At 46.3% G+C, this 25,543-nt stretch overlaps 1 protein-coding gene across 12 annotated transcripts in view; it reads left to right on the forward strand.

Moving 5' to 3' along the window:
- The window catches only part of CUX2 (cut like homeobox 2), a 285,094-nt gene that overhangs the window by 30,146 nt on the left and 229,405 nt on the right, over positions 1–25,543 (forward strand). The gene's annotated exons all lie outside the window — the stretch shown is intronic.

Consider the following 25,543-nt stretch of genomic DNA (forward strand, 5'->3'; position numbering starts at 1 on the left):
AAATATCTGTTGAATCTTTATTGCGTGCTAGACAGTATTCTGAGCCCTTAACAAACAGTATCTCGTTTAATTTTCACAAAAGCCCAGCGAGGGAAAACTATTATCCCATTTTAGAGTTGAGCAGACTGAGGCACAGAAAATTACGTCCAAGCTGCATTGCCAGGAAGCAGCAGAATCTGGACTCAAACCCAGGACCCAGGTCTTTTGGCCACCCGTATCCCTACTCTTGACCTGTTGCTGACCAGAGATGCCTCTTCCAGAGCCTACCCTTCCATTCCTGCCCCCTGCACCCTGGGGTTCCCCATCTGTAGTCACTATGCTTGTATTTTTTCCTTAAAAAAATAAAAAAAAAAAATTTATTTATTCATGAAAGACACACACACACAGAGGCAGAGAGACACAGGCAGAGGGAGAAGCAGGCTCCATGCAGGGAGCCCAATGCGGGACTCAATCCTGGGACTCCAAGATCATGCCCTGGGCCAAAGGCAGGCACCAAACCGCCGAGCCACCCAGGGATCCCCTAAAGATTTTTTTAAAACCTCTTGAAACACCTTACCATTGTCAACTCATGGAAGTGAATCCAGCCCCACAAGCCTGAAAGGCATGGGTGGGGTTGAGAGTGGGGATTTATTAATAACACCAGAAAGATTCCCCTTTCCTGCCCTGGAAAATGAGTGCCACATGGCCATCCATCGCAGGCCTGCCCGCTGGAGTGCAGAGCCGCATGGCGCGCCCTGTCGTCGGGCCTGCATTCCACAAGATGGAATTCTTGGCCCGGGCTGATAATAAGCAGGTATTGATTGCTGCCTTGGTCATTATCAAGATTTATTTAGTCAATATGGCCTCCCCGGTCAATAAATTGTGTCGTTGATAAAGAAGAAAGGGTATAGACTTGTAGGCTTTATTAAAAAAGTTTTTTAGATTTTTTTTTCTTTTAGCAGCTAAGGCCAGCCCGCATTTCCGTGACCATATCAGCCACATTCTGTGTTTCGTATTTGGCTCCACAAGCTCTTTCCTTTCCTGTGGTGCTTTCCCCTGTCACTCTGGTTTCTGGAAGTGAAGATTCAAGGCTGTGGCTGGGCCTGGGATGGGCCATGGGAAACAGATGTTCTCTCACTTTTCTGTCTGCCCTCCAACCCCCCTACCTCAGTGCAGGCTGAGGGTCCATTCCCTGATTGGTCAGTGCTCCACTTTGGCATTTTATGCTTACAACAACCTCTTGGAGTTCTGCTAGTGTTACTCTATTTTGCAGATGAGTAAACAGGCCCAGGGAGATCCAGTCACTTGTCTGAGATCACATAGGACTTGAATCCAGTCTGGCCTGTCTTTGTTGTGAACCTGATATCTATTCAGCAAACAGCAGATTTTTATTGAGCCTGTGCTGTGGGCTCAGGACAGTGCCAGGTGCTGAGTATAGAGGGGTAGGCTAAACAAATAAATGTGTGATTACAGAGATAGAACAGGGAAAAGAACTGACCAGATGCTAAAATCAAGATGAAGGAGGCACCTGTTTGTTTCAAGTGGTCATGGAAGGCCACACAGAGTAGGTGACATTTAGGCAGAGACCTGAACGATGAGCCAGTCAGGCAAAGTTGAGGCAGAAGAAACTCCTCAAAGGCCCTGAGGTAGAAATATCCTTGGCACATCTAGGAACTGAAGGAAGGCCAGTGCAGCTGGGATGAGGGAGACAAGGAAAGGATGGTATGGGAGAGGATGAGGTCAGAACAGGAAGGAGGCCCTTGTGGACCATAGTAGGGGGTTGGATTCATTTGGATTCTGTTCTCAGGGAGGCTGGAAGACATTGAAGGTTTGAAGCAGTGGAGAAACAGGATCCAGTGTGTGTTTGGTTCCTACTGGGTTCAGCCTGGCAAGGGATCATTGAGGGAAGGGAGGAGATGTTTGGAAAATAGATAAAAGAGTGTCTGTGACAAACCGATGTGTCATCTCTGTCCAGAGAGGTTCTTAGTGATGGGAAAGCTTTGGGCACACAAGTGTTTTGAAGACTAGCACCGTTCAGTGGTGGCAGGTGGAAGAGGTTTGCATGGGACATGCCTGATGCTTCCCAGCTGTGTATGGCAGCTGCTCCTTCTGCTGTGTAAGTGGCCAGGTGGTATGGGTTTTGGAGGTCTCTAAGTGGCAGGTACTCAGTGGACAAGAGGTGCTGTGTCCCCTTCCTTAGAAATAGAGTTGGTACAAGGGGGTCCAGGGCTTGAGATGTGGTATGAGAAGTGCTCTTCGCACACTGGCCTTGTGGATCTGGTTTCTAGTGTTTCCCAAGTGTCACTCATGAGGAAGAACCATGAACAGGTGAGGTGACCCGGACCACATGAGGCTGCTCTATCCAGCCATGTCTTAGGCTTTAAATATGGAGATGCTGTTGGGCAGAAGAGGGGTTGGATGTCTGCATGGGGGCTTATAGAGGATGTGGTCTGGAGAATAAAGAGGACTTTTCTCACTCTGGTTTTGTCCATTTTGTGAGCCCCATGTACTGGAAGTCTAGCAAGGACTGGGTAATCACCTCTCTACCATTCATCCAGCATTCTTTCATCTCTTCATTCATAAGCCCACACACCCATTTTTTTAATCCATCTACTTGGCAGTTCATACACCTGTCTACTTTCTCTTCTTATTGACTCCATCCATCCATCCATCCATCCATCCATCCATTTGTCCACATCAACCCACCCATCCATCTATCTGTTCATCCATTTAGCCACCCCATAACCCATTATGCCCCAGTCACTTCTCCCTTAGACTTTGGTCTCCAGTTTGCTTCTCTGTACTGACTCTGGCCTCTCCCATTCTTTTTTGGCACACAGCAGCTAGTGAAATTATTAAAACCTGTTACGAATCATTTACAGTGGTTCCTCATTGCCTTTGGGACAAAAGGCCCCAGTGTAGCCTTCTAGGCTGAGCACTGCCAACCCTGCCCACCATTCTTGGTTTATAGCATTACAAGCCTTCTTTTTTCTTGTTGATCTTCTGTCTAGTTCTAACCACTGTTGAAAGTGAGATACTGAAGTTTTAATTTTTGTTAAATTATCTATTTTTCCCTTCATTTCCATCAATTTTGCTTTATGTGTTTTGGTGCTTTAATTAGTTGTATGTATGTTTTTAATTATTATATCTTCCTGACAAATGGACCCCTTTTGTCATTATAAATCTCTGTTTATCTCTAGTAGCATTTTTTTTGTTGTTTTAAAGTCTATTTTGTTTGATATCTGTATAGCCACTCCTACTTTCTTATGATTGCTGTTTGCATGATATATATTTTTTCATCCTTTAATTTTCAATCTGTGTCTCTGAATTTATTTTTTTATTTTTTTAAAGATTTCATTTATTTATTCATGAGACAGACACACACACACACACACACACACACACACACACACACACAGAGGCAGAGACACAGGCAGAGGGAGAAGCAGGCTCCATGCAGGGAGCCCAACGCGGGACTCAATCCCAGGTATCCAGGATCACACCCCAGGCTGCAGGCGGTGCTAAACCACTGCGTCACCGGGGCTGCCCATGTGTCTCTGAATTTAAAGAGTCTCCTGTAGGCAGCATGTAGTTGGATCTTGTGTTTTGTGTGTGTGTGTATGTGTGTGTGCACGTGTGCGTGTTTTATCCAGTCTGAAAAATCTGTTTCTTGATTGGATTTTTAATCCACTCATATTTAATATTATTAATGATAGTTAGATTTATGTCTACCATTTTGCTTTTTGTGTGTGTGTGTGTTTAAAGATTTTATTTATTTATTTGACAGAGAGAGCACAAGCAGTTAGAGGAAAAGGGAGAAGCAGGCTTCCTGCTAAGTGGGGAGCCGGATTCAGGGCTCCATCTCAGGACCCTGGGATCACACAGACACTTAACAGATTGAGCCACCCAAGCACCTCTGCTTTTTTTTTTTTTTTTATGTGTCTCTTGTCTTTTTTGTTTCTCTATTCCTCCTTTCTACTTTTTCTTGAATTCAGTGGATATTTTTTCATGTAACACCTTTAATTTAATGATTTTTAAACTGTTTATTATTTGAGAGACAGAGATAGCGACAGAGTTGGAGAGAAGAGAGAACACGAGTGGGAAGGAGAGGAAGAGGCAGGCTCCCTGCTGTACAGGAAGCCAGATGACACGGAGCTCCATCCCAGGACCCTGGGATCATGACCTGAACTGAAGGCAGATGCTTAACCAACTGAGCCACCCACGTGCCCTAAACTGTTTTTTAACTATTCTTTTGAGATTTTTTTTTTTTTTTTTTTTTTAGTGGTTGCTCTAGGGTTTACCATATACATCTTACAAATATCAGATTCCAGTTTATACTAGCTTTATTCTAGTATGTTCTCTTTTCTTTTTTGTTTTTATTTTTATTTAATATGTCCTCTATTCTTGACCTTGATCTTGAGCCACACTCCCAGTACTTTCCATGTTCCAGACACGTCTTACTTCATTTTCCTCTGCACCACACCTCCCTGTACATGACCTACCCCCTTCTGCTTGGGACACAGATAGACATGTCTATCTGTATTCCTCTTCTCCCCCTTTCCCTATGAACTTCTTCTCTACCCTGGGAACTTGTTCAATGTCATTTCCCTGGGGTGACTTTTCTGCTCCCTCCCGCCCCCAGATAGTGGACCAAATCTGCACTGTACTTAACCATGGCAGGTATCAGCCATAGGTCTTTGGATTATTAGTTCTGTCTTCCTCCTTGTATGAACTCTAAGCTCCATGAGGGCACAAAGCAGCTGGTCTCCAGAACCTGGCAGCAGAGGGGTGAGCACATCGTAGGCTTTCAAAAAGCATCAAATGAAAAAAGATGGGTGCAGATGTGTGATGAATAAATATATATGTAAGCATTGACATGTGTACAACTGCGTCTTTATGTGTACATATCTTTGACTATGTTTGTGGGTCTCTGCACATTTATGTGTCTGTGTTCTTGTGCGTGTATCTTAGCATGTTTCTGTGTGTGTGTGTCTGAGTATGTGTCTTTCTGTTCTTAGTGTTTTTGAATTTGTGTGGCTATGTGTCTGCGTCTGCATGTCGGTGTCTCTGTGAGTGTGCTCATGAGTGTATCAGTGTGTGTTTACGTCCACAAATAACACTTTATTCTGTATGTGCGTACATTTGTGTGCTGATGTTTTCAGGCAAGAGCTCCTTTCAACATCTCCTTGCCATGCAGTTATTTTTTGACTAGCTTGATGTAGCATTTAATGATTTCGCCAAAGCTAAGCATGGCCCCCTAAGTATTGATCCTGCTGCAGTGGAGGTTACTTAGGGTAATGCGAGGCCAGCTGGTGGGCGCTGCCTCCTCAGAATTGGCTGTTGTACCTACCATGTCTCTCCCAGCCCCAATTTGATCCCTTAAAGGGAAAAACCCCAGGTTGCCAGGTTGGTGCAGGGGCAGAGTGCCCCACCGCCCCATTGCTCACCTCAGCACTGTGTGATGCAGCCAGGGAATTGCCCCTTTTCATGCCTCAGTTTTGTTATCTGTGAAATGGCAGCAATAATAGTCACCTCATTGGGTCATAGTGTGGAGGAAACGAGATAATCCACATGAAGGGCCCAGCACAGAGTCTGGTATGTACCAGGACCTCCATATATGTTCTGTCATCTGATGTCATGTTTGCTCCCTGTTACCTCTTGCCTTGGCAGTGGGAGAAATGGTTTCAGGCAAATGATGAAGGAACTCTCTTCCAGGGTCCCCTTACAAGTGACTGCTCTGAGGATTTCCAAGAGCTGCATACCATCTCCAGTGAGAACATGCTAACCCATAGGTGCTCAGATTTCAGAGGCTTTCCTAGACATTTGCATTGCCCCAGTAGAGATAGGATTTTGCCCCAGGAATTTCTGACTTCTAGAAATCTTTCAGCTTCTTCCATAGTTTCCAACAGCTGTCTATCTTGCTCTCCACACCTTTTCATCCTTCCTATCCCCAGACTGCTGTGTTCTTCACATTTCCCAGCCTCTGCATTTACTGTTCCCTTTGCCTAGAACGCTGTTCCCGTTTACTCTTCTCTGACTCCTGTGGGGTGGGATGCCATCCTCTATTTCCTGCCAGGACATCCCTGGCTGCTTTTCAGGCTGCCAGGTGATTCCCTGGTTCCTTGTTGGTTGCTCTCATCAGATGGTGAACTCATTACTCTACATCACAGCTACAACAACTGGTGTAGAACTTGGTGAACACTGAATGACTAGTGCCCGAATAGAGGTCATGTTTTAAAACCTCAGATTTCTGACCTCTGTCCAGCAGAAGAGCTGGCATCCCTGGGCCTGCATTTCATGCAGGGCAACAATTAGTTGAGCTGGGTAATGGGGGTGGGAGTGAGGGTGGGTTGAGCCCAGTTGTTCCAGCAATACTCCATGTGTAGCTGCCATAGGCTTATAGGGACCAGCTATGCCATCTTTGTGCATGGTGTGGAGGTGATTCTGCGTTTTCTAACCTCAGTGTAGCCATTCCAGAGAATGGGCAGAGTTTAAATGACCATTCAAGGATGAGAGGAGCTTTGAAGTTTTAAAAATTATTAATTTTTATTTCATTTATTTTTAATTTAATAGACACCAAGGGTGGCTAGGTGCCAGGCATAACTCTTAGTGCTTTCCCATGTAAATGACTTAATTCCCATAACAACACTATGATGTAGATGCTATTAATGTCCCCATTTTGCAGAGGAAAGGAAGCTAAGGCATAGAAAGGTTAAGTGACTTGTCCGCAGTCACTCAGCAGAGTCAGGCGTTCTGACTCCAGAGCCCGAGTTCATAGACTATCCTGCCTTTTGTTATTTCTGTAAATACCCAGAGCAGATACTACACATAGTTGGGTATGTGCACGTTTGCCTCCATATGTGATGGTGTTTTGCTCATGGTGGGCAGTGCTGGCTGGCAGGAGTAGGAGCCTCGGCCAGAATCCCTGGGAGTGGGCACTGATAAACAGCTGGGATGGCATGGTCCCAAGGGCCAAAGTCAGAGCTGGTAACCATGACAGGGACTCTGGGAGGAGCTAGGCCTATTAGGAAATAGGGGTAGCTGGACCTCTCGGGCCAACAGCCTAGAAGCCTCTGAGATAGTGTCATACCTCAGAGGGCATCCTTCTCAGCCTCTGTGAATGAGGGGGTTGGTCCCATGGCCCATGGCCTATTTTGTGAAATTCATCTCTAGAAGAAATTTCTGAGGAGAGCAGAGCATCTTGGCATCTTGTGGTAGATGAAGGCCTCAGAAGTGAGGCCTTCTGCCTCCCCATAGTGGGAGGAGAGAAACCCAGGCTCTGCTCCTGCTTCCTGAGAGGTTGCCACTGTGGGGCACTCTAGGGAAGGCAGCTTCTCTGGCCCCCTACTCCCCCAGAGCTGCCCCATCAGTGCACATTACTTTTTGCCCTGCCTGGCACAGCCCTTTTAGTGGGTTTGGGGTGATCCTCAGCCAACGGTGAGTAAGCTTGAGCCAGACTGTAATTTGTTTCTCTGGGACGTATTGATGAGCTGCCCTAATTAAGCACCTTGCTAATGAGAATCAAACCACTTCACTGGGAGTTAGGTGGATCTGAGCTTGAGCTTGACTCGACAGTGAACCAGCCATGGGTCCTAGGCAGACCATTCAGCTGCACGTGGATCTGTTTGTCTTCTGTAGTGTGGGGCTTTCTCTGTTCTCTCGCCTCCACACTAGACCCTGCTGTGTGCTGTGTCACACAGCTTGCTCCTGGTGAACCCAGGGGCTATGGAGAGCTGACTCAAGAAACAGAGGGCAAAAGCTAATTAACATTTCCTTTTGAAGTTCTTGTCACTGGTGGTCCTATCCATAAACTTGTTTCTTATGCTAGACCTCTTGGGTGAGTCTGTGAGGAAAGGGAGATGATGAGGGTAAAGACAGTTCTTAAAATGTGTGACTGTGTCTGTGTTAATATATCAGTCATTATTGCTGTGTAACAAACCACTTCAAAACTCATTGCGGTTAGGCAGCCCCGGTGGCGCAGCAGTTTGGCGCCGCCTGCAGCCTGAGGTGTGATCCTGGAGACCCAGGATCGAGTCCCACATTGGGCTCCCTGCGTGGAGCCTGCTTCTCCCTCTGTCTGTGTCTCTGCCTCTCTCTCTCTCTGTGTCTATGAATAAATAAATAAAATCTTAAAACAAAACAAAACTCAGTGGGGTAAACTACTTATACCCCCAGAATCTATGAGTCAGGAATGAAGATGGAGCCCAGCTGCATCAGCTTAGCTGCACTCTGTGATGTCTGGGGCTTCAGCTGGGAAGATTCAGAGTTTGGGGGTAACTCAACAAGTCATATATCTAGTGGTTGATGCTTGCTGTCAGCTAGGACCTTTAGCTGCCAGCCAAAACACCAACATTTGCCTCTCCATGTGGTATCTCTGTGTATGATACTTTGGGTTTCCTCATAATATGATGGCTGGGCTCCACGGGTGAGTGCCCCAGGAAAGCAAGAACGGAGTAAAGGTGTTTTCCTGATTTTGCCTTGGAAGTTGCATAGCATCACTTCCATTTTTTTCCGCTGGTCAAGGCAGTTACAAAGGACCACCCAGGTCTAAAGGGAGAGGCTATAGAGCTCAGCACTCAATGGAAGCAGTGTCAAGGTCACAGTGCAAGAAGAGCATGTGATGAGAGATACAGTGGTCGCACCTTTGGGGGATCTGCCTGCTACAGTAAGAGTGGTAATGGTGATTCAGGGCCAAGTGTGACAGACTGTGAAGAGACAGACAATAGATTGTATGAGGAGAATGAGTGTTGCAGGGAATGGCCAAGTAGGGGAGTAGGTGTGATAGGAGGTTGCGTGAGGGGGGTAGGTGTGACAAAAATGGCCATGTGAGGGGACTGGGCATGACCGGAAGAGCTGAACAAAAAGATCTAGGTTGGCCAGAGTCCACCATGATGGAATTGGATCTGATGGTGACTGCACCATCTTTTCTTACTTTCCAGGCCGTCCCCTTGAAGACCTTGGATTGACCAGGCTGATTCTAACATGGGCACCCAGGCCTCAGGCAGGCCAGGCCAGTGTCCTCCTTAAATGGTTCTGTCTTGCTCCCTGCCCCAGCCTCCACCATCACCCTCTCTTTCTGTAGACCCCAGACTCCCCCACTCTAACCAGCAGCCTTCCATTCTTCCAGAAAGAGCGACTCCCACCTCAGCAGCCTGGAAGCACTCCAACTACCGTACTTTTCTTCAAATAAAAGCAGCTAATTAACATTATTCTTTAATTATTGCCTTTATCAACAAGGGGTCTGATTTGTACCAGCAGGATAGTTGCTTTCCCTTAAACTACCCAAGTGAATGCTTCAGTTCCTGGTGCTTTTGAAATGAATTTGATGTCATCTGCCCAGAGTCACTTAATGGGAACGCCTGGGTAATGACTGAACGCGCTAACTCCGTTAGCAGCCCTGGAAGCATGTAATTTGGCCCCTCAGGCAACAGCACTTTTGAAATCTCTGGATAGTTTTGAACTCTCTGTTCTTAATTAAATATGCAATTTTTCACGGTAACCAGGTTAATTCTTTTGTGTTGTGTTGTAATACTGTTAGGAATTTTCATAGTTCTTATTAAACATTATTCAGGCATTGTGAATTCCATAATTAAAAAAAATGAAAAGAACAAAGCTTGATTCACTCCTTTCTTTTCCCTGGCTAATTTATCAAATGAATTTTGCAAATTTTTCTTTCTGTCCCCAGACAGTGTGGCAAGTGTTTTAAAGGGGAAGGATTTAATTGCCCTGTAGGGATTGGCTGGTTATGAAGGATTTGGCTGTTTGATTAGTAAACCCAGTTGGGAATGGTCTAATGCTCCATGATCTTAAAAATTGTCTGATTGTACCCTCTCCAAGGAGGCCTCTCTTTTCGTTATGTAGAGCATCAACTTCACACAAGTGTGGTTATTAGGTAGTAAGGAAGGGGAGAGAAAAAGATCTGACTTTATTTTAAATTGAGGATCTTGGGAGGTTTTCTCCCCCCCCCCCCCCATTTCCCTGGCTGGGGAGGAAGGGAGAACATAGGAGAGGAACGGAGAGACAGACACAGAGCAATTCTCAAACAGCAGGTACAAGAGGAGGTTGAGAGTGCCTGAGAGGGTGAGGCCCTGAAGAGATGTTTTACTGCATCCTTGCAGATACTGGCACCTGCCATACTGGCCAGCTGGAAGGGTGGCTCGTAAACTGAGGAGGCCCCTCTGCAGGGTTTCTGGGTCAGGAGGGTTCCTTTTCCATCTCTGAAATTGGGCTTGGTCTCTGAAAAAATATGCAGATCCCCACTGAGCATATTGGGTGGTGGGTGGAGAAGACCATGACCCCCAAATGCCCTAATAAGGACAGAAATCTCTGTCAAGGGGGTTCTAGTTAGAGATAGCTAGCCTGTCCCAGTGAGGGGAGTAGGACCCTTGGCTGACTCATGGACCTTTTTGTTTCTTGTGAGGGCCTCATTTATGCCTCATCTTTCCCCATTTGCAAAATGGAGTAACTTACTTCCAACTTCTTACTTTCCTGTCCCCCCCCCCCCTTCCTTTTCTGTATCTAGAGGTGGGGAGGTAGGAGATAAAGTTAGGAGAGGGTGACAGGGGCAGATCACATAGGGTCTTGAGGGCCACAGTATAGAGTTGGGATCTTTTTTAAGGGCAAAAATTCCTTAGATATTAGAATAAGAGAGAAATGGCTTAGAAGGGATGTTATTGAAGAGAAGGTGGTTTGGGGGCTGTTGGGGACAAGAAGGCAGGGACATTTATGCCAGAGGGTGGGCTCTGCCAAGCAACCCCTCCCTCCTCCACCTCCCCCCTACCCAGATTTAGCAGCTTCAGCCCTGAGCTCTAGGAAGCTCCCTACTTTGGGGTCAATTCCCAGCTGGTCTGACAGTTGGAGCTGGGGGAGAAGACATGGCTCACGCCTTCAGGGGTGCTTGAGGGACAGCACAGCAATGGGTTTAAGCAGATGGTTGGGGTTTTCAAGAGAAGCCAGAAACCTGGGTTTTATGAACATTCTTTCAAGATGTAAATGTAGGGAAAAATGGAATAGAATTCAATGCTGGACTCACGGATCAAATCTATTCATAAATGCCAGACAGGACCTCTGGCGCCTAGGTCTCTACATTTATCCTAGTGCTTAAAGGGGCTCAAACTGGTGTAAATATTGATTATTTATTGACTGCTTTCCTAGCATCTCAATATTGATCATTTATCAACTCCTTTCCTAGCACCAACCACCATGCTGAGCCCCTGAATGAACTCATTTAATCCTCACAATTGAGGAGGCAGGTGGAGTCTTATCTCCATTTCTCAGATGGACAAGACTGACGGGTCAGAGAGTGATGTCTGGGATGTGAACCACAAGCCTTGATTCCCCACTCATGTGGTCTTTTTGGCCACATAGGTCATAGGACTGAATAGAAGGATTCCCAGGAAATCCTGACAAGGAGGTAGCGGTGACCTAGGTACCATGACAAACAATACCCTTGCTTGATTCTGAAATTAAAATCAAGATCACAAACCCTGAGCTCCACCTTGAGTGATCTTTATAAAAAGCAAAGATCACCACACTCACTCCATTAAAATCTTAAACTGGCTCCTTATTGCTTGTGGGATGAAGTCTAAGCTTTTACTTTGGCTTTGCAAGGCCTGTTGTGAGTACCTTCTCCCACCCTGGTCTGCCTCCACCATGTTATTTCTCACTGGATTTCCTTGTCCCCAGCTCCCCCAGCCAGACTTAAACTGTTATCCGACCCACAGATGCCTTATGCTTTCTTTCCTCAGAACTTTGCATATGCTGTTCCCCCTGCCTGGAACTCACTCGTCATTCATTGTCTACCAGGCAAACTTCTCTTACATCTCTAATCTGAGAGGCTATTCTGAATCTTTTTTATTTTAAGACCCCTGAGGGCAGTATTTTTGTTTGTGTTGTTGACTCTTGTCACAACCACAGAGCTTGGCACATATTAGTATCTCAATAAATATCTGTTGTTGACACCACACTTCTGCTTCCAGAAAGTTTTGGGAGCATGGGTCTCACTCCTAACTCTCTGGACCACAACAGGAAGCATCACTTTAGTTTAAAGATTTGAAGATGCTGAGAGGAGCAAATTGTACTTCCCCCAGGCTCGGCCCGGCCTCGCTCAACCCAGCCTGCAGCTCTTGGAAGGTCTGGGGATCCAGTGACCTCCATGGAGTGAGGACAAGACAAGGCTACTTCTCTGAGAGCCAAAGAAAGAGTTAGGTGCTCAGAAGCAGAGAGAAGGAAGGCTTTCTGCCCCCTCCTCCCTTCCTCCCTACTATCAGCTTAATCCTCAGGTTGCCAGGTGCCAGTGATAAAGATAAAGGGGAATGACACAGTATCTTCCTCCAAGAAGGGTTCAACGTTTTAGAAGAAAGTGAATAGTGACACCTGCCACTTCTTGGCTCTGGGATGCTGGGGACTTCAGCCTGCCCTGCTGCCCCCTCCCCAGGGAGGCTTCAGGAAGTTTTCCTGCTGTGGCCTTGTGGACACCAGACTGGGTGGGGAGACTCTACTTGGTGAGCCACAGGCCTGGGCATCTTCAGCCACATGCACTCACACATCCTTGTGCGCACACACACGGAGGAGCGAGGAGAGGCATGTTCTCCTGGTCCTGCATCCCTCAGATCCCTGCACACAATGGCTCCATGGCCTCCATTACTCTGCCTTCTTGTCTGTTTTCATTCTTGAGTTGTTAGGAGACCAAGAGGAACTGAGGAAAGTTTTTTGAGTTGTAGGGTGGGCAGGGCAGGGAGGCACAGACACATAATCCCGTGACCAGAAGGAAAAGAAGGGATTTAAAAAAATTAATTTTGTCTTATGAAAGCCATGTTGCCACATTATTGGAGGGCTTCAGAGACACAGAAAAGATGGGGGGAGAAGATGCCAAGAACATAACCCCTGTTAATGCTTCAGTGTGCTGCCATTGCATCTGTCTCCCTAGTTTGCATCAGTATGTCCAGTTCTCTTTCATTGTCTTTTCACTTGTTGGCAGTAGCCTTTTGCACAGCATTTTGCTATCTTTATTTTATTATATATTTTTAAAGATTTTATTTATTTATTCATGAGACACACACACACACACACACACACACACACACACAGAGGCAGAGACAGAGACAGGCAGAGGGAGAAGCAGGCTCCATGCAGGGAGCCTGATGTAGGTAGGACTCGATCTCGGGACCCCAGCTATGGGCTGAAGGCAGGCGCTAAATCGCTGAGCCACCCAGGGATTCCAACATTTTGCTATCTTTAGAACAAGCATTTTACTCACCTAATATATTATGAAGCAAGTAGATCACTCTCCCCTTGTCCCTGGGCATCTCCAGGGTTTTTTGTTGTTGTTGTTTTTGCTTCTGAAAGACAACAATGATGGGGAAAAAATGTGTTTCTGGTTTTATGTTCTCATCCCTGTTCTTGGCAATGAGGGATGGATGAGGACCTGTGGCCAAAAACTTGTCTCCAGAGTTGAGGAGACAGGGGTTCCAGTTTTTCCCTGTCAGTGAGACTTTAGGCCAGTACTGTTCTGTCTGTGCCTCAGCTTCCTCGTCTGTGAAATGGATATCCTCTCTCACGAGAATATTGTTGGTATGAGATGAGTACCTTTACCTGAAGTGTTGAACTGGAGACTGGCATATGGTAATCACCTAGTAAGTGTCAGTATGTCATGTATAGCCAGCAATGGGTCTGTCTAATTTGCTGTTCTTCCCCCAGCAACTGTGCTTAGCACAGAGTGGGTTCTCCCTTAACCGTTGTTGAATGAATATGGCAGACACACTCACACACAGGTCTGCCTCTATACAGGCCCATTGGGGAATCTTGTGTGGAAATGCAAGTGTGTGCACCTACACGTGTACGCACACAAATACACAGAGCTAAACCAGGGGGAGGGCACAGGGCTATTCTGATTGGGGGCTCCACAAGCATTTTATTATGATTAAGTATTTATTTGATGCTTATATTGTGAACATGGCACATTGCAGTAGACAAAATAGGGCTATAAATAGCCCGGAAAAGCTATGGGGCTCAACTCAGTGAAGAGGCAGCCAGTTGAAGAAGCAGAGTGGGGAGGGGGCTGGGGCTTAGGGATTCATTCATTCATATAGTCCATCAGTCAGTCATCCATATTTCTCTGGCAGCTGCTGTGTGCCAGGTCCTGGGCCATGTGTTGGGAATGCCCTGATGATCAACACAAGTTTGTTCTCTGCCCTCAAGTTTGGTCTCCATGGTGTTTAGAAGTAAATCCCTTAAGAGACTGACATTAATCAAATAATCACATATTTGAAATTGCAAACCTTGCTTAGGGCTGTGGAGGAAATGAGTCAGGAATGAAGAGATTGTATAACAGATTTAGTCTGGAAGTTAGGAAAGGACTCTTGAGTTAGCCAAGAGAAGAGGGGCTGTGGTTATTCAGGTAGAGGACAAGAGCAGTACATGTAAAGGTCCTGGGGTGGAAGGACACACTTTTGTTTTCAGGAAGTAAATGATGGCCAATGTTGCTGAAGCAGGAGGTAAAGGGTGGGGTGTGGCTAGGGAGTGTAGACAGGGTTGGCTTAAACAGGGCCTGTAGGTCCTGCTGAGTTTTTATCCTGAACAGAGGGAAACAGTGGCTGGGGAGTGAGGATTAGAGGGATGAAAGAGGAGAATTGGAGACGTTTTAAGGCCCCTAAGGGAAGGCCTCAAATATATGCTTGCTTACTGCCATTTATTATTTACCTAGGGGCTTGTGAAAAGAGAAAGATCCAAAAAAACCAGAAACAAAAACACCAGAAAACCCCCACCAAATCTAACATTGCTTCAGGCATGCAGCCTGAGGGAATACGTATTTTTTCTCCAATGTTTATGCATATCTGAGTGTGTGAAATGCCATGCTAAAACTCTAGGCCCTGCCAGTATAGGGGGCTCTGGAGCCTTCAGGGCTGTCAAGAAGGGGCACCATCTCTCTCTACATCCCCAACGAGGACTAGCATGGCGGGGGCCTGCCCTGTGCAAAATGGTGGTCTCTATTTCTCATCTGCTTTGTGTTCTAGTAACTCAAGCGTGGCCTGCCTTGGGGGCTGGCGTTTCTCAGGCCGGCTGCTTTCTGGAATGGTGGAATTCCTGAATGAGGCAGGGAGTCCAGGGGATTTGGCGGCTGCCCCTACATATGATATTCTGTGCCTCACACATTCTTATTAGCATCGTAATCGCTCCAAAATACTGATTCATTATCACGCTCTGAGCTGCAGACTGAGGCAATGGGGTTTAATAGTTCCATATGAGCCATTCTGAGCTGTTGAGTAAATATTGCTCATTCTGAAAAATTGGGTAAATGTGTGTTTATGTTGGCGATTCACAAGGCACCAGCCAAGTAGGTAGTTGGTGTCTGGGCTGGTGCCAGGCGAGGTGGTGGGGAACAGGGGCATGCTCAGACACCCAGGAAATACCCAGTTCATGTCTGGCTGGCCTTGGAAATACTCCTGTGGACATAGCGATTGGGATTAGGAATGGGACTTTGCCCTGAAATGTAGGTAGAAGGATATCCCTGTTTCTTGTGCATGTGGAAATGGTTCCAGACAGGAAAGACCCTAGGCTCTCCCCGTACTTGTATAGACAAGTGGTTGGATTCAGAAGTGGAGGGCTGGCTGCAATGGGCGTCAGGAGGCAGTTTAGCAGAGGTTAAGTATGCAAATGAATGTGTTCCACTCTGGGGTCTCTGTTCTGTCACTTGCAATTATGGGACCCCAGACAAGTTATTTAATCCCTCCGTGGCCTCAGTTTTCTCATCTATGAAATGGGGCTGATAAAAGTACTTCCTATAGGGTTGCATGGGATTTAAACAAGCATATACTTAAAAAGTTCAAATGGTATCTGACACTGTGTACAAGAAATGTTCACTATTAACATGATCCTGGTGTGGTGTGGAGAAAAGGTACCCATTTGAATTTGGCTATCTCAGGGGTTCTTTGACTTTGAGAATCTGGAGAAAGCTATGGATCTGCTCTTCCAGAACATGATAGGGACACACAGTATTTTAGATATAGTTTTAGGGGGTTGTTGAGTCTTCCAAACTTGGAGCCATTTGCTCCAAGTTGAGCACTTTTTTTTTTTTTTTTTTAAGATTTTATTTAGGGATGCCTGTGTGGTTGAGTGTCTGCCTTTGGCCCAGGGCGTGATCCTGGGATCCTGGGATCGAACCCTGCATCAGGCTCTCTGCAGGGAGCTTGCTTCTCCCTCTGCCTATGTCTCTGCCTCTCTGTGTCTCTCATGAATAAATAAATACAATCTTTAAAAAAAAAGGTTGTATTATTTATTTGAGATTGAGAGAGAGAGGCAGAGCGAGAGAGAGCATGAGCAGGGAGGAGAGGGAGAAGCAGACGAACAGGGAGCCCAGCATCGGGCTCGATCCCAGGACCTTGGGATCATGACCTGAGCCAAAGACATAGGTTTAACTGACTGAGTCCCCCAGGTACCCTAAGAGCTGTTAATCTCTATCGTGGATCACCTTGTTGTGGAGTGGAAATGAGTTAGAGGCTCCAGAACCTTTTAGAACTTGGTTTTAGCCAAGATCTGGGTTTTATCCTGGCTCTGCTTCATATTTGCTGTGTAAAGTTAGGCAAGTGAAAAGACATCTCTGAGCTTTGGTCTCATACTTGAATTGAAGTTCTTTACATGAAAGATTTGGACCCTATAAAGCACTTGAGCCAAAGCCTGGCACATGGTAGGCCCTCAGTAAATATCATTGTCTTTAGGATCATTGAGAACCTGAGAGTTGCTAAATGTAGGCTCTGTCCTTCTATTATGTTTATTAGATCTGTATATAATAATTCCACTATCTGAAGTTCTTGGACCTGATCCTGCTAGTTGTCATGTCTGTTAATTCTCACACATGGTACTGTTTCCCTGTGTATTTTATAATTTTAGATTGAGAGCTCATCTTCAGTAAGATTAAATCTTTGGGGATTTGGGGTGGCCCGAGTTACTCCCAGTGTAGAAGTTGGCCAACTTTTTCTGTAAAAGGCCAGATAATAGGTATCCTTGGCTTTGCTGTCTGTAGTCCCTGGTACATCTACTCAGCTCTGCTGTTGTGCAACAAAAGCATCCATAAATTTATAGACTGATGGGTATGGCTGGATTTGGCCTGGGGGCAGGTGGGATTTGGCCCACAGGTCATAGTTCACTTACTCCTGCTCTAGAGAGATTTCCTATTTGCTTTTGCATAATGTCTAGGGATATTACCAGAGGAGAATGTTTTTTGCTTTTTAATGTTAATTGCTTGGCTGAAAATAGTAGTTTCCAAATGGGTGGTCCCTGGACAAGCAGTACCTCTGAACTTAGACATGAAAATTCTTTGGTCTCATCCCAGATCTTCTGAATCAGGAGTCCTGGGGCAGAGCTGGGGGCGGGGTTGGTGCGTGGAACCCATCAGTTGGTGTTTTAACAGGCCATCCAGGTGATTCTGATGCACACAAGTCTGAGAACTCCAAGGATAGTATAAACTTGAACTCAAACTCATGTGAAGGCAGACCCATGGTTACAAATTCTCAGGGAAGGCTACTTTTTTTTTTTTTTTTTTTTAAAGATTGTACTTATTTATTCATGAGAGACACAGAGAGAGAAGCAGAGACACAGGCAGAGGGAGAAGCAGGCTCCACGCAGGGTGCCTGATGCGGGACTCGATCCCAGGACTCCAGGATCACACCCTGGGCCAAAGGCAGGCACTCAACCGCTGAGCCACCCAGGGATCTCCTGGAAAGGCTACTTTTTGGTTTTCCAACCTAGAGGCAAGGCTAAAACGATCAGTTGTCTCCTTTTCTTCCTGTATTAGTGGACAGAAGTGTTCTGACCCACTGTGACTGAGGGTGAAGACCTCTGGGCTACCAAGATGGGAACCTGTCCCTACCTCTTAATTGCCAAGGGCACTGAAGTATCAGTTCACATTCTTAGCAGTTTGATTTTGAGTTTCCTTTTCAGTTTTGGCCCATGGTAATTTTTCTTACTTTCTTACTGAATTGACCTGTATATTTAAAGGGATTCTGGTATATTTTATCCAGTATTTCGGGGTGCTTTGTAGTGGGGAACATTTTCAGGTTATCTTGTCTCCCATATTAGTAGACATAGAAGTTCTTTCAACGTAATGAAAGGTTGAATTTCTTCATTAGAATTCTTCTTTAGAATGTCTGGCAGCACCTTTTTTTTTTTTTGCACCATGCTTTTTAGACAAACTGACATTTGTCACTTGCCCTTGGGGTCAGGGCCCACTCCAGGGACCAGAGGCTAAATATAAATATCTCCTGGGGAGATAGCCTTTGCCCAAGGGTTGAATCCAATTTGACCAACATTGTTGAGCATCTACTGGTGCCAGGCTCTGGGTGAGGGATGAAGGGGGTTTAGTTATGTAGAAGTGACAACTGTATTAGGGAATGCCACCCCATGGTCATTATACTTGGGGACCTTCCTCTATCCCAGCATGTAAATCTCCATGTGCCACTCTAGGAAGAGTTAATTCCTTAAAGTATTATACTATAGGAATCAGAATGGGGTCATGAATAAGAGCACTGGTTTGGAGTCCACTAGAGTCAGGCTCAACTTCCAGCTTTGCTTCTTACAAGCTGTGTCATCTTGGATGAGCCCCTGAACTTTTCTGAACATCAACTTTTACAACTGTAAGATGGGATGACAAAGGGTGGACTAAAGGATCCAACGAGAGGATTCATGGAAAGCATTTGGCAGAGTGCCCGGTACCTGGGGAATGCTCATTGAATACTCCTTTTTGTGACCCAGATGGTCATTATGAGACTGCTCCTTATGACAGTAGACTTGGAGAAATCAGTCTGGGAGAGTGGCCGAGCCTCAAGTGCTCGTGGAACAGCAAACAGACAGTGGGGCAGAGAGCGCCGCACACCATATTGTGACATTATATAACTTATGTCCCTGTAGTGGCCTCTACCTCTTCCCCTCAGTCACCTCAGCCAACCCAGGAAGAGGGAGTACTGCTAACTCCTAGTGCTCCACCCCCCTGTCTTTGGTCGTTATTCCAGAGGGAGTCACAAGGCTCAGTCTAGGCCAATCTGAGAGCTTCTCTGGGATTTTTCCATTAAAACAAAGAGGGAGCGGTTTTCTCTCTAGGTTTTCTCTCTAGCTGAGATGCTGGAGGGATGGAAGTCTAGAGCTGCCTGGAGCTGGGTTTGCAGACAGCCACGTGGGGACAGAGTGCAAGCAGCCTGCAGAGATATGCTGAGTTAAGATATGAAGAAAGACAGAACCCTGGTTGAATCACCATGGAAGCTGCCTTCTCCTCTGTATACTTTGATCGTGGGTGCTCAGCCTGTTTTTTTGTTTTGTTTTGTTTAAGCTCACTTAGATTAACTTCCTCACCATCAACAATGAGAAACACCCCCAAAACATCTCCCTCCCGAAACATCTCCCTGTGTAAGATTCTGGAAACTTTTGGCCACTCCATTCCACATGACCAAATTTCTACAAAGGTGAACCAGACACACGTCATGTCTGCCACCAGTCTGGTGCTGACCTGCCAGGTAGTGCAGGATGTGCCTTGTTGTTTGAAGAACATCATGTGGAGGACAAGGGTACAGAGGGAGGCTACACGGTGTGCCAGGACACAGCCCTGGGCAAAACTCCATAGTCTGGGATTTTGAACACTCTTTCTTCACAGGAATTTTTGGAGAGGGGCTGGGCAGTGACTTGGCCATGGTCATGTCCATAAACCTCCCAGAGGAATAAGGTCCCACAAGAATGTCAGCAGATATGGGCTGTTCCCATCCTCTGGGTCTCAGATTCACTTCAGGGGAGCCTGTTGGGACCCCCTAGTAGGGATCATCTTGCTCTTTCCCCATCACACTTGAGCCAAGCAGGTGGCTCATTGGGCTTGGATTTTGCCCATTTAATTAAACAGGACCCACAGACACCTGCAAAGTCCCACAACATCTTCCTGAGCTTGCTGCACCTGCTGGCGTTCAGCACAGTTCTCCCCACTCATCTTTGATCTCAAAAAAGATCATCTTGAAAAAGATTGTTTTGTGTGCAGTTTCACCAAACGCCATTTTTTTCACATTTTGCCTGAGTTGCTCTCCCCACTCCCCTTCCTTTTATTTCTTTCTTGGATTTGCTCTGGGGTTGGCTTCCTCCAACCAAAATAACTCTCACAATGCATGTGCTTCCTGTGGGTGAATGACATCTGTATGAAAAGATGGCAAAACTGGCCGATTTCTGTCCTTTGAAGATGTTTGTCAGTGAGTCGGTGCTGGAGTGTCAGACGTCACCCGGGGTGACTGTGGAAATGCCGGCAACAGTGAGCTTTTTTCCAGAAAGCCTTCAGCCTAAACTTTAGGCTCTCCAGGGACCCAGGAGCAGCATCCATTTTCTGAAGAGATTAAAGGCGATGCTGGTTAGAGCAGCTGGTATTTTCTACTATGTTCCCAGCAGGGCCCTGCAGCAGTGCTTTGTAACTCACCTGCTCTGCCTTTCCTGGTTCAACTCTGTTCCCTTCTTTGCGGACTCGTGTGCCGCCTGAGGGGATCTAGTAGCTCCAGGCAGACCCCTGAGAGGAGGGGAGAAGGGGTGCCAGCAGTGCCTCCGTGCCTCTCCTATGGGAGGGGAAGATTTCGGGATTAACAATGTGGCTCATTCTGGGTTCAGATCCCAGCTCTGCCATCTTCACTGAGCCAATCACTGAAGATCACTGTGTAGCCTCCCTCTGTCCCCTTGTCCTCCACATGATTACTTCTCTGAGTCTCAGTTTTCTCATCTGTAGAATAGGGCCATTTGGTTTAGTGAAGACAGTATAGGCAAAGCACTTCCTTAGTGTGGTGCCTGGCACAGAGTGCTTAATAAATTTTAGCTGATGCTCACTTCCCCAGATGCACCCTGGCTGAACCTCCATTACAGCCCACGTACCAGCTGTATTGAAGTTAGTGTGACTTCCAGAGAGCAATGTTATTTTCCCTCCATGCTATTTCCCTGTCCATAGTAGTGTTCCATACCTGGTCTATCCAGTGGACTCCTATTCCTCTGTCAACACCCACCTCTCTTTTAAGTATTCACTGTGGGCAACACCTCCACCCCAAGGTTGACCACAAATAAAGACTACTTTGTTTATATAGTGGCATTTTTCCATATGTGTTTGTGTTCCTAACAAGAGCAAGTCCTCCAGCCCCTGGGCCTCCTCACCCCCATACATTTTTGGTTTCTACAATCCCTTGTCTACCTCTCTGTCAGAGTGTAGTACTGATTGCAATATCTAATTCAAGGAATGGTAAACTCCCATGAGCAGAGAGGGGCAGATAGTAACATTAATGATGGATTCAGCCTCAGGTAAGCAGGAGGGAGTTTGGTTGGGAAACTGGGATTCCAGACAGCTGGGGAGACATGACCCTGCCCTGGAGAAATCAAACTGACTAAAACATTGGACTAGGTGGCTGAAATATCTGGCTGCTGGCCGCCTGCAGCTCAGACCGATCGTGGTTCTATCCTTTCCTCCCCTGCATGGAGACTGTAAGCTCCTTGAGGTCAGGAATGCCCTTCCCTCATGACTTCCAGTCCCCTATGCTGAGGAGGGGGTGCGGACAGTGACACACTGTAGGGGTCAGCACACTTTTTGATGAATGACCAAATGGATTTGCTGTTGGCCTACTCAGTCATTAAAAAAATAAGACGTGCAATGTGGCAATTCTGGAAAGAATAAATCAGCAAAAAAAAAAAAAAAAAAAAAAAAATCACCTGCTTCTGAGATAAATCTTTATCACTGTTTTCTTAGATTTTTTTGTCCAAATGTAACAAACCTACAGAAAAGGACACAGATCAGGGGCTCCTGGGTGGCTCAATTGGTTGAGCTCCAACTCTTGGTTTCAGTTCAGGTCATGATCTTAGGATCGTGAGATTGAGCCCCACATCAGGCTCCACACTCAGTAAGGAGTCTGCTTGGGATTCTCTCCTTCTCTCTCCCTCTCCCCCTTCCCCCAGCTCCTGCTCACACACACACAGTCTTTTTCTCTCCCTGAAATAAATCTTTAAAAAACACTCAGATTAACAAATAGAACGTCTCTGCTGCCACCCCTGAAGCCATATCATGTCCTCTCTGGTCACTGCCAACCTGCCCCCCAAATATTACCCATTTGGACTTCTAACAGCACACATTAATTTTGCCTGTTTATAAATTTTTTGTAAAGGGAATCAGCCAGTATGTGCTATTTTTTGTCTGGCTTCTTTCACCAACATTGTGCTCTCAAGATTCACCCACGTTGTTGTGTGCAGTTGTGGTTCATCCATTCTCATTGCCATCTACCATTCTTCTGTATGAGTAGACCACAATTTATTCATCCATTCTCCTGTTGAAGGACATTTGGGTGGCTTCCAGTTTGGGATTCCTACAAGAGCACTATTAGGAATGTTGGTACACAATTGTCTCTTGGTGTAGAGGTGCAGGCATTTTTCCCGAGAACAGGGGGGTTTCTCCATCTTGTCACTGTTGACATTTGGGGCTGGATGATTCATTCTTGTGGGGACTTCGCTGGGCATTGTAGGATGGTTAGCAGCATCCCTGGCCTCTACCACTAAGTGACAGTAGCATCTCCCAACCTGTGACAATCAGGTGCCTCCAGGGATTGCCAGTGTCCCATAGGAGGTGGGAAAAATCACCTCTGGTTGAGACTCAAGGCTTTGTATCAAGTTGTGGAATTGCTGGGCTACAGAAGGCATATACATAGCTTTAGTATAGTGGTTTTCCAAAGTGGCTGTAGCAGTTTACACTTTTTTTTTTTTTAAGATTTTATTTATTTGAGACAAAGAGAGAGTGTGAGCACTTGCACATGAGCGGGGGGGGGGGGGGGGGGGAGAGGCAGGGAGAGAAGCAGTCTTACCTTGAGCAGGCACTTGACATGGGGCTTGATCCCAGGACCCTGAGATTATGACCTGAGCCGGAGGAAGATGCTTAACTGACTGAGCCACCCAGGCGCCCCCCAGTTTATACTTCTGCCAGCTGTGTGTGACCTAATCATTTCTCTAATGCCTGTATATATAACATACATACATTTTAAGGAATGAAACCATACTGTAAATCTTGTTCTGACTCCATGCTAAGTTACATGATCTTGTCTTTTTATGTGTTTTATCATTTATTCTCCCATTAGAGAGTAATAAAGTGTTTGTTATTAACTCTGGAATCTGACTTCCTTTAGTTTATTACCCAGTTTTGCCGTTCCAGCTATGTGGCTTTAGCAAAGTAACTTATCTCTCTATGCCTCAGTTTCGTCTTCTGTCCAAAAGGGCAATAATGCCTGCTTCTGTTTTTTGGAGGATAATATTTGCATGATAAATATTTGGATATTTATATGAGTTAAGTAATATGTGTGAGGCATGTGAACAATGCCCCAGCATGGCAAATGCTGTGTTGACGGTTTCTACCCATTTTAGAGGCTATATAACATTCTCTCATTTTGTCAGTAAGCTTTAGTATGGGATGGTTAGTGTTTTTCAGTTTGGGTTGCTAGATTTTGAAAAAATATATATATCAGATGCCTAGTTAAATTTGAATTTCAGATAAAAAATAATGTTTAATCTAAGTACAGCCTGTACAGTATTTGGGACATACTTATACTAAATAATATACATTGTTTATCTGAATTCACACTTATTCAGGAGTCCTTTATTTTATCTAGCTATCCTCTTTTTCTATTAGAGAGCCCGTGTACTCACACATGAGAGTGGAAGGGAGAAAAGAGAATTTCAAGTAGGTGCCCATCACGGAGCCTGACTGGGGCTCCATCTCACAAACCTGAGATCATGACCGGGCAGAAATCAAGAGTAGATGCTTAACCAGCTGAGCCACCCAGGTGCACCATTATCTAGTTATCCTCTTAATTATAGTTTCTTTCTCTTCTGAGCATCACAGTGATTAGCATCCTGGAAGCTGCATCTTTGCACACAAATGTGTCTCCCAAACTTACTTTCCCATTTGAATCACCTTGGGGGCTTGTTAAAGTGCAGAATCCTGACCCTACCCCAGATCTCTTGAAATTGAATCTCCAGGGCTGAGTTGAGTGAATTTTTCACCAAGGCCCCAGGTGACGCAGAACCAAAACTTTAGGGTACACTCCTGTTGCCCGTGTTTGTGATGTGCTAAGTGGAAGGTGGGGCAGGAAAATACTTTTCTTTGCTGCTCCCTGCCTGGTCGGCTCTCCCCATTGGGTGAAGATAAAGGGCCTGGCCTTGCCTAGCCTTTCTGGGGACTCCTCTGCCCAAGGCCTCTAGTCTGGGTCAAGGGTTGAGGGGGTGTCCCTTCTTCAGGCTGCCCCTCACGCTCAGCTCAGAGGCTGCCCCAGCTTTACAGGAAGTGACACTGAACTTTGGCAGCAGGAGGAATGGGTGGGGGCGGGAGCGTGGGCACCAGGACCAGCTGCATTGATTTCTGTCTGCAGTTCTTGGAACGCCTGTCATGAGGAAAACAGACAGTGGATAAACAGTAAAGGCGGCATCGGCAGCAGGGAAGACGTGGCTGGCCTAGGAACCCGTCTCAGCTCAAGGTGCCCACCAGATTCTGGCCACCACTGTGGGGGAGGGGGCATGGTGCCCCTCAGGCCCAAACCTGAGGTCTCTGGAGATCCCACCATTTGGCCAGGTAAGGTTGAGCCCGGCCATGGGGTAGGACCTGGGCTCCCAGAATCACTGCCCTTACCCTGTCTCTGCCTGGTCAGAGCCTCAGGGACTCACAGTCCATTCATTCAGTCCTTGTGGGTCTTCTCTGGTCTAGATTGGGCCATGCTGGGCCTGAGGGCTTGGTGGACAGAGGCAATGCCCACTGCTGGCTCCTGTCCCCTGTGAGTCCTGCCTGCAGGAGCACTCGCTTCTCTGACTTTGGAGGACAGATCTGATTTCTTTTTCATCACAGCCTCTGCCAGGCACCCCTGGAGCTGCCAGGCCACTGCCAGCTGGGCAGGCCATCCTTGTCTCCTCAACTCAAAGCCACAAAATTACAGCTCAGACAGGATCAATATGATCAGGTCGAGGGGCCTTCAGAGGATGATTTTGCTTTGAGGAGAGGTCATAGGAGCCTCAGACTTATAAATATATTATTATTTAAGAGAGGATTCCTGGTGATCTGTAATTGTTTGTTAGCTGGGGAGTCAGCCTCTCTCTGGCCTCCTGGATGCTCTCTGGGACAGAGCCAATGTGTCCGGGCAGTTTAGGCTGCGGTGGGTTAGGTGCTTTCCAACCCCTGCAGGATTTGGGTCTGAGGAGGGAAACATTCACCTTTTTTCCACATTTATTTACTGCTGAAAGCTTGTTCTGGGCACAGACATTTTGGGGGGAAGAACTCATCGAGCAAATATTTTAATTATAGTGTTGTCTTTCTTTTTTCTTTCTTTAAGTGTTTATTGTAGGCTGGGCATGGTTGTTGACTGAGGGAGTAGTGTTGTGACCAAGCCAGATGCAGGCCTTGCCCTTCAGAGTTTGTAGTCTTCATTATGTACCCCTATTGGAGAGGAACCTAGGCTTCAGAGAGATGGAGTCACTAGCCCAGGGTCACTCATCAAGAGGCTCCTACCAGGTTCAACTTTTCCTAGCAAGTGAAAGAAAATAGTCT

This window comes from Canis lupus, chromosome 26, assembly GCF_011100685.1.
Source record: "Canis lupus familiaris isolate Mischka breed German Shepherd chromosome 26, alternate assembly UU_Cfam_GSD_1.0, whole genome shotgun sequence".
NCBI classification, from domain to species: domain Eukaryota; kingdom Metazoa; phylum Chordata; class Mammalia; order Carnivora; family Canidae; genus Canis; species Canis lupus.